Source organism: Lolium perenne, chromosome 6, assembly GCF_019359855.2.
Source record: "Lolium perenne isolate Kyuss_39 chromosome 6, Kyuss_2.0, whole genome shotgun sequence".
Classification (NCBI taxonomy): domain Eukaryota; kingdom Viridiplantae; phylum Streptophyta; class Magnoliopsida; order Poales; family Poaceae; genus Lolium; species Lolium perenne.
This window is the reverse complement of record NC_067249.2, coordinates 27,102,617-27,111,670: the sequence shown is the minus strand read 5'-3', so window position 1 is coordinate 27,111,670 and position 9,054 is coordinate 27,102,617. Positions and strand designations below refer to the sequence as shown.

Genomic DNA, 9,054 nt, shown 5'->3' with positions numbered 1-9,054 from the left:
CTTGAAAGTGTCAATGTCCAACGATAAGATGCCGCAGTCTCAGAGAGCTTGTAAAATAGAGCTATATACACTAGAAGTCCCACAACTTATCTTCAACGTGCAAATTAGTCCCACAACTTGAAAAGTGTGAACCCACGGTACCACAACTTGCGTGGAAGGAGCAAACAGGTCCCAAATCAATCAGAAACCAACACGTGGCATTATAGCTTTTGCAAATAGACCCCTCCATATTTTTCTCTGGCACAAGTGACCTTAGTGCTGCATCACCATGTGGATCCCACCTGTCAGTTGGAGGAAGAAACAATTATTAAATTAAAAATTGTGCAGGCATGGATTTGATCCTACGACCAAGCAAATCCTACCATACGCACTTGCCACCACAGCTAAGACTACTTTGTACTTAATAAAAGTAGAATACATTATTAATACACAGCGAGCAGCACAAGGCCATCACGCACGATACCATGCTCTGGCCCCTACTCTGCGCCATGAGCCCGCTTCGATGACTATGGGCAGCGCCGTCGCGTATATGTTTAGAGCATTGGAAACGCGAGAAACTGTACGTGGCTACTGCTGGTGTGATACGCCATGGATGCAACATGCATGACTAGTCTTGTTGGCATCATTGAGACTCGACAGTACCGGGTTATTCTTCTTGCATCTCCAGCGGTCCGGTACATTTTAGACGCGAAAAGTAACCGCACGTGTCCATTTGCGACGGGTCGCGAACGTGGAAATGGTTTTCTGGATCACGATTGTATGATTGATTTTGAGGGTGTCCCTGTGTCTCGATTTTTGTTGTTGTTTTTATTAATGATAGAGATACATAGTTGGCAAAAAATACGAAAAGCTACAAACATAGTGAAATCTACTAGCGTCTAGTCGTGGCCAGTGAGGTTGATGACCTCCGTCATCTTCCATGGCCTGTTCGGCACCGGCGGCGCCAGATAGTATACCGCCGCCGTCAAAGCCTCGTCCTCGTGGTCGTCGCCCTCATCACCGTCGCCGTCCTCATCGTCGTCGACCTCCTCCTCATCGTCCTCATCAAGGTCGCCTCCCAGAGCTTGCGCGCAAGGTCAACTGGGACGTATCGGTGCTGCCACGGCTTCTTGCCGCCACGCGAGGAGTCAGCGCCATTAATGCGGCGCGGAAAGCTGTCAGCACCCGCCCCTGTACTAGCATGTAGAAAGACGAAGCATCCGTGGTCGCAGACGAGTGGGCCCCAGTGCAAAGGACGCGGACGCTGACCATGCCATGTTCGCGGAGACGCATTCGCAACACATATTCATACGTTTTTACGTCTACACAGATAGATCTAACAATTTGCATCGAGCCACTGGATAAAGATACATACCCATTTATTAGATCGCGAACGGTTTGCGTCTGAAGGCAAGGAGCTGTAAGTTCAAAACTAATTATGCGGTATTCTTAATAAACAGCCCACTGTATGGGTAGCAAGATATGGGTAGCAGAACATAGTAGCCGCTTGTGGGTTCGATTCCTCGCCACCTAGATGTCATTTTTAATTGTTTCTTCCTCCAACTAACAGGTGGACCCGAATAATTAAGCAGCAGCAGTGTCAATTGGGCCAGATAAAAATATAAAGGGGTCCTTTTGCAAAAGGTACAATGCCACGTGTCGGCTTCTTATTCATTTGGGACCTGTTTGCTCTATCAACACAAGTTGTGGTACTGTTGGTTCACGTTTTTCAAGTTGTGGGACTAATTTGCACGTGGAGGACAAGTTGTGGGACTCCTAGTGTATATAGCTCTGTAAAATACTACGTACTCGTCAAAACACTTGTTCATCCGACTTGTTGCTGTTGTTGTAAATTAGTCAATTTGTTGATCCCACGCCGATACAAGTGTTGGCGACTTTGGATAATCTGACGTGATCGGAAGAAAAGGCTATGAGTTGATCATTCCTGGTCAAAGCATTTGAGTTTTCACGACATTCGGTAGGAGGTTGGTGGTGGGAGCAGAGGAGACTCTCTCGGGTTGCACGAGGGGAATTCAGGAAGCTTGGTCGAGACACGACCAGCCTTCCTACTATCGCTGTTCCGCTGGTGATGAAGAAGATTCGGCGGACTAGGTTTCACATTGTGTATACGCGTGCTCCTTTTCTGGAAGTTCATACACACGCGTGCTCGTTTCTTTCCGTTTGTGTGCACGAGCCGAATCCAAGGTCGTTGGTGAACGTGTGTTGTTTATTTCGGTCTACAACAGCACGGGAAGACCGTGTGTTTAAGCCGTCATCTCATCGACCTTCTTCTAGAATACATACATGGTCATCATACTTTTGTGAGCCGACACCGGAAGTATACTTTGGAGTTTAGATGGGTGGAGATTTAGTGCACGTAGGCATCAGTGATCCAAGTTTTGTCTGGCCCATAATAAAAAAAGAATTTTAGGTTGAGATTGTGCATGCTTGTGGATGTATCATTGACAAAGTCTAAATTATTTTCATATTTTTTCTGAAACTTCTAAATGTGTTTTTTTTAATGAAGAGAGAGTACTGGTGCTCGGAAGCTATAAACACTTTCCAAGTTTGGATTCTCTTCCAAGCAAAGATAAATCGAGAAAGGATTTGTGGGACCCAAGCTCACAGGATCTTTGTTTTTCGAAAATTTGTAAATGGTAGTTGAAGTTTCAAAATAAACCCACAAAAAGTGTGAATGCACACTCGTCAAATTTTAGGTAAGAAAAACTTCTAATTTTGGGCCACACAAATATAACAAATCGATGGATGTACAAAATAATAGAAAACTTTATGTAATCTCGAAATTTGTCTTTCTTGTGTAGCTTAAAATACAAGACACGTGGCATGCGTAATTTATGTGTATATAAGTAGTTGTATATCTTGTTAGTAGTTTTTGATGCCCAGAAATAATGTTTTCCAATTTTTTGAAAAATAGAAACATGGTGCGTAGGCACAAATAGTAGTTTTTTTATACATCTTCCCGTCCCAAGCCATAAACCTAGTTGTATCTCCTAATGCTTTCATAATATTTTGAGGTACATATAGAACCCTTCTTTTGATTCCATGCTCTAAACCTTAGACAACCATAGCTCAACTCATGAGACTATCATGACACCGACTTAGAGCCATATCTTGAATTCTTCTCTTAAAATCAAACACTCAAGATCTTGGTCATATAATATTGTTCTCTTAAAATTGATGATCTTGATGCTAATACCCAAGTTATATATTTATCTTCATGGCATTGGCATCCACACTTGAATTCAACACATGGACTACAAGAAATACATATAGAATATTCCTTCATATAAACTCAACGAAAATATTAGTCCATAAGAATTGTCATTAATTACGAAAACCACACATATGGGCAATATACCCTTGCACCATGTCATAAGATGTTGGATAACAACGCCAAGTGTAGGTAAATGAGATAGGTGTGAGGTGTGCACGACAAATAAAGCTTTGCATGTGTTGTTATATGTGTGTTTTTATGTAAATGAGAATGATGTATGTAGATGTTTGCAGTATTGCAAGGTGTGCACGACAATTCATGTTGTTCTCCTAGTGTGATAGATAATAGATAGGTTCAATCCTATAAATGTTCGCTTTAGCTCGGTTATTTGGCAGCCCTACACGAGATTTAAGTTTGTTTCGTGTTTTCTTAGGTGCGATCTGCACTTAGCTATAATGTATCACAATAGAAGAACCACATATTATACCTAGCACGAACAAACCTGACTCTAAGATAGGATAAAAATTAGTTAGGCAAGCAAACTTTATAATTAACCTCAAATGTCTAATGGTGCTTGATACTAGTTTACTATCATGTGTACAAAATTGGTGGCGCAGCGGTGGTGGATCCTCTCATCGTTCATCGATTTGGTAAGGTGGAGGCGGCACCCTCACCAGCCTATTCCACAATGTTGTTGAGGGTGCGGCCAGGGCGGATCACCGGATCACTGCAGCGAGCAGCGCAGAAGATAGTAGGCAGCGGCGGTGTGGTTGTGGTTTCGTTCGATGTCGGGTGGGCCGCGCACGGAGCTTCCTCTACTGCATCGTGTCCTCTTCTTTAGCAGCCCGCGGAGGTGATCATGGGCTTCACCCACAGCACGAGGACGCTCGGGGAAGCAAACCTATACTGAGGACATGGGCATGGCGGTGGTTGCCTTCTTCTTTGTCGGGGGTGGCCAGCTGGCTGGGTATGGTGATTTCCTACATCTATTCATGGAGACGAGTTGGGGAGGCACAACTGCCGGTGAAAACTGAGCTTCGGCCCCAGTTTTGGTGGGAAATGGCGGTGTCTAAGCGTTGTTTCTTCGGATTATCATTTGGGGGCATCGTTTTTGGAGCAAATGTTGGATGGTGGTGACAAGTGGTGGTGTGGTGCATCTACCACATCGACGGCATCGAGTCTTGGCGACGTGGCGTAGCGGGGCCTCGCTGACAGACGCGGTGTGATGGACTCGTGCAAGGTGGGGGTGTTGTGGCGCTATGGTGGCGTCGATGACAAGTCTGGAAAGGGTCATGTATATCTTTGCCATGAAGATGCACCAGCGGTTGATGGCAGTGACGGGCATAAGGCGCTCGCCGAGGGTCTACTAGACTGGATGTGTGCTCCTATTTCATCATAGGGCGACTCAGTGATGCTCCTGATAATTAGCTGATGAGGCGTTGTTCGTGTTTTTAAGGTATAAGGTCCTGATGACATGTTTTTACACCCATTGTTGAGTTTGTAGGTGTCGAGTGGTGGCTTTAGATTGTGTTATGTATACTCTTTGCATATCTTTGTCGAATAAAATTTAAATAAAAGCTCGATTGCAGAGGCTAGGACTTCTCCATTTAAAAAAAGAAATTTTTTTTGATCGATGTCAAAAACCATATTGTGCGCCGTGTCTCCTTGTCATGAGTCATGACATGCTCACTCCTTTATCATTCCAACAACATTACACGTTATGTGTGCGTAACTTATGTCTGGCTAAGAAAAAATGTGTCTTTTGTGGAAGTTTTCATAATTTATTTATGCCCCGGTTCAAAGATTTTTTTTTGAGAAGCGGTTCAAAGATTTTGGTTTGACCGTCTGAGTCAAAGGTTGTAGACTCGTATTTTATCCCCTTGCAATTGCAAAGAAGACGCAGATGTACGCACATATATACGAAATCACGTCTACATGTCAGATGTCGTAGTTGAAGTGGATCAGTGAATCTCGACGCACCCAGCTATGTGCAAATGTGAGCACCCCGCCTGTTTTGAGCTAGTCATGGAAGTTGTGGAGCAGCTGCGAGTGTTGATTAATTTAATTAATTCCACACCAATAAAAGTTGGTGAGTAAAATAAATCTGAACTTTCTTGGCCAGAAACAGCCATGAATGGACCATTCCAGGTCAAACAAAGGCTTTGAGTTTGAGGAGATTCGGTAGGTCAAGGGGTGAAGGCGTGAAGCAGAGGAAACTTTGTCAAGTTGCACGAGGGGAATTCAGAGGGAGTTGGACACGGCCACCAGGCTTCGTATCTCTGTAGCTCTGTTGAGAAGAAGATTCGATGGATTAGGTTTCACTCTCCACGTACGCTTGCTTTTTTTTTTTCTTTCTAGAAGTGCATGCATATCGGTTTGTTCTTTCCGTTTTTGAAATAGGTTTTCGTCTCGTTTTACAAAAGAAAGTCACATGGCTAAACCGATACGAAGTGATGACAGTGTTAGGATGATCTCCTCGCGTCCGAGCCCTGATCGGGGGCGCCCAACCGCATCTGGTTGGTGGGCCCCTGTCGCATGTGCTATATATACAGTGATGGGGGCGGTGTCACACGTTACGAGGTTCGACCGACGCGCTGCTCGCCCCACCGATATCCCTACCGATCTAGGGTTCTAGCGCGTGCCGACGGGAAGCTCTGCCACCGCCGCCACCGCACGCTCACGCCACCGACGTCGCCACCATGTCGACGTCCGACGGTTCATCCTCCAAGGGAGAAGGTAACCATCTGTGTACTCTCGATCCCTCTCCATCTCTCTCAGTACATAGTCAAATCCTTTACAGAGATAGTAGTACCTGCATTAGATCTACCCTAGATGATCCTAGCACATTATCATTGGTATCAGAGCAGTACTAGTGTGTAGATCTCATGTTTTTCGGGTTGAAAAGAAACAGGAAAAGAAACCCCAATCCTCCCTCTGACCAAAGTAAAGTGCAACCGGCCGAGGCCCATCTCGCCGGCAAAGTTCGCGCCGCCGCAAGGCCGCGCCGCCCCTCTCGATCTCGATGCGCATCGGCAAGCCGAGGCATCGGGAAGAAGGGCTACTCCCACTTGCTATGCAGGCCGGGGGCAAAGAAAAGTGAAAGAAAACCTACCGTGCTTACCGTGCTGTCGTTCACGGTCGCCGGCAAAGAAAAGGGAACCCCTCTGCGCCTTTTGATGGTGGTGCGCTCACCCTAGGGTGCACGTGCCGCCGGCAAAGGGGACAGGGAGGCTCTGCTGCTGCTGTAACTCCACTCGCCATGGCCGTCGGTTTTTGGTGGTGGAAGCAGCAAGGTACAAAGAAAAGGAGAGGCAGGGAGCTTGTCCCCGGCCATCTACTGCGGGCTCAAGGGAGCGCCGCCAGAGAGGATGGTCGAGGGAGCCACGCCATGCGGTGGCCAGCGGGAACGCTCAGCCGTCGCCGGCAAGCAGCCAAGCCGCGCGCGCGGGCGGGAGGTGAGCCTCCGCGCCGCCGCCGGAGTCTACAGAGAGTGGACAGAGAGAGGCCTCGGGGGAAAATGACCCTAGGGTTAGGGTTTGAGCGGTTGGACGCGGTTTTATACCGAGCGAAACAGTAGGCCAGCCGTCGGATCGATCCGATGGCCAGGAGCGTGCCGCGAAGCCTCTCCGCGTGGGCTCCGTGGCCGGGCCGCGTCGGCGCCGTGGGCGGGCCGCGTGGGCTCCGGCGGCCAGGCCGCGGGCAGGGCCGGCAGGCCGCGTTGGCAGGCCCAGAGTGGGCGACGCTGGCCGCATAGCGTGGGCACCGCGTAGGCTGCGCGTCGCACGCCGCGTGGGCCGCGGGCCGCGCTGTAAAGTAACAGTCAGTTTTTACAGTTTTGCACAGTTTTATTAATTACAGAGGCATATTTAGGCAGTTTTGGGACATTTTTTGGCTAAAATTTTGTCTAGTTTTTTTCTGAATAAATAGGACCAACGAAATATTTTTTCAGAAATAAAAAAGTAAAGGAAATGCCTCTGAAAAGTTCAAAGTTTAAAGTTTAAATTCACAATTTCCGCTGCAAATAGTAAAAAGAAGTATTTTTAAATGCAAAATGAAAAGTAGTTATTGTGACAATTATGGTTCTGTTATTTTTTGACCAACATTATTAATGACATGACCATGTTTTGTTGCAATGATATGTGCATTTATCTCTATTTCTGTCCAACGGTGATATAGTTTTATTTGCATTAACAGTTGCATGTTTTAATTCGGACCAACGTTGGATTATAATTTGCAATTGTAATGTTCTCACTTCTTTGTGGTTTTCAGGAGGGTTCTACTTGATGAGATGCATCAAGGATGTTCCCACCCTTAGAGGGGATAACTACACAGAATGGATTAAGAAGGTGGAACTCGCTTTCGTCTGTGCTGAGGTGGACTGGGTGGTTACCACACCGCAGCCCATCAAGCCTGCTGACCCTGTCAGAGCTGACACGGATACTGATGATGAATGGGCTAAAAAGAAAAGGGACCATGCTCCTGTGGAGATGTCCTACACCGTGGATAACATAAAGTGGCAGACTGCCAACAAAAAGTGCATTGCATTTATAAAGAATACAATTGAGAACGCCATCGTGGGCTCAATTACAGAGTGTACTTCTGCTAGGGAGTACTTACAAAAGATAAAGAACCAGTTCACTGGTTCTTCAAATACATATACAACCCAGCTGTTAAAGCAGCTGGTGACAGAAAAGTACAGTGGAGGTGCACATGGCATCAGGGAGCACATCCTCAGGATGAGCTACATGGCAGCAAAGCTGAAGCCCATGGATGCTGACCTGGAGCTGAAGCCTGCACTTCTGGTTCACTTGGTGATGGCTTCATTGCCACAATAGTTTGACAACTTTGTTGTCAATTACAACATGAACCCTGAGAAATGGGATGTTGAAAAGACCATTGCCATGTGTGTGCAAGAGGAGGACAGACTCAAGGCACAGAATGGAGGTACCATCAATTGTGAAGGACAATAAGAAAAGGCCCTTCACACCAAGCAACAATGGTTCTCCTTCAAAGCAATATGGTAAAGCCCCAATGCAGCATCAGCAGAAGTTCCAGCACATGCCATTGCCAGTGAACAAAGATCAGTGTCTTCACTGTCAGAAGACTGGGCACTACAAGAAAGACTGCCCTGCTTTTCTGAAAGAACTAATGGTAAAGAAAGGTAACAATTTAGTTTCCTTTGTAAATGAATCCCTGTATACACAGTTTTCGAAATCTACTTGGTGGATTGATTCAGGTGCAACTGTTCATGTTGCAAATTCTTTACAGGGATTCCATTCGATGAGGACTACGAAAAGAGGCGAAGGATGCGTTGAAGTCGCGAATGGAATTCAAGCAGAAGTTGAAGCTGTTGGCGACGTCCTCTTGGAGCTAGCTGATGGCTTGACTATTCTGCTTAGAGATGTCTTATTTGTTCCTTCCATACATAGAAATTTAATAAGTGTATCGCGCTTAGATAAAGACAGTTATCAATGTTATTTTGGACATGGCAAATGTGCCATATGGTGTAATAATTCTTATGTTGGGGTTGCTATACTCCATGATGAGCTTTATTTATTGTCCTTGCGTGAAAAAGTATTGTCTGTGTGTAAAGTGAATGAACAAATACCCTCGTCGGAAAAAGAAGGAAAGAAAAGAAAAAGAACTGATGAATCATCGAAATTATGGCACTGTCGCCTAGGCCATATTTCGAGGGGGAGAATAGAAAGACTCGTTAAAAATGATATTCTTCCTCCATTAGAATTCTCAGACATAGAACAGTGCATCGATTGCATTAAAGGAAAATTTGTAAAGCAAATTAAAAAGGGTGCAAATCGAAGCACATCAACACTAGAAATAAT

The 9,054-nt window shown here is 45.7% G+C and overlaps 1 pseudogene; it reads left to right on the top strand.

Annotated features, from left to right (window-relative positions):
- The first annotated feature begins 6,473 nt into the window (after positions 1–6,473).
- LOC139832326 (uncharacterized) lies at positions 6,474–8,529 on the top strand (annotated as a pseudogene).
- The last annotated feature ends 525 nt before the right edge of the window (positions 8,530–9,054 follow it).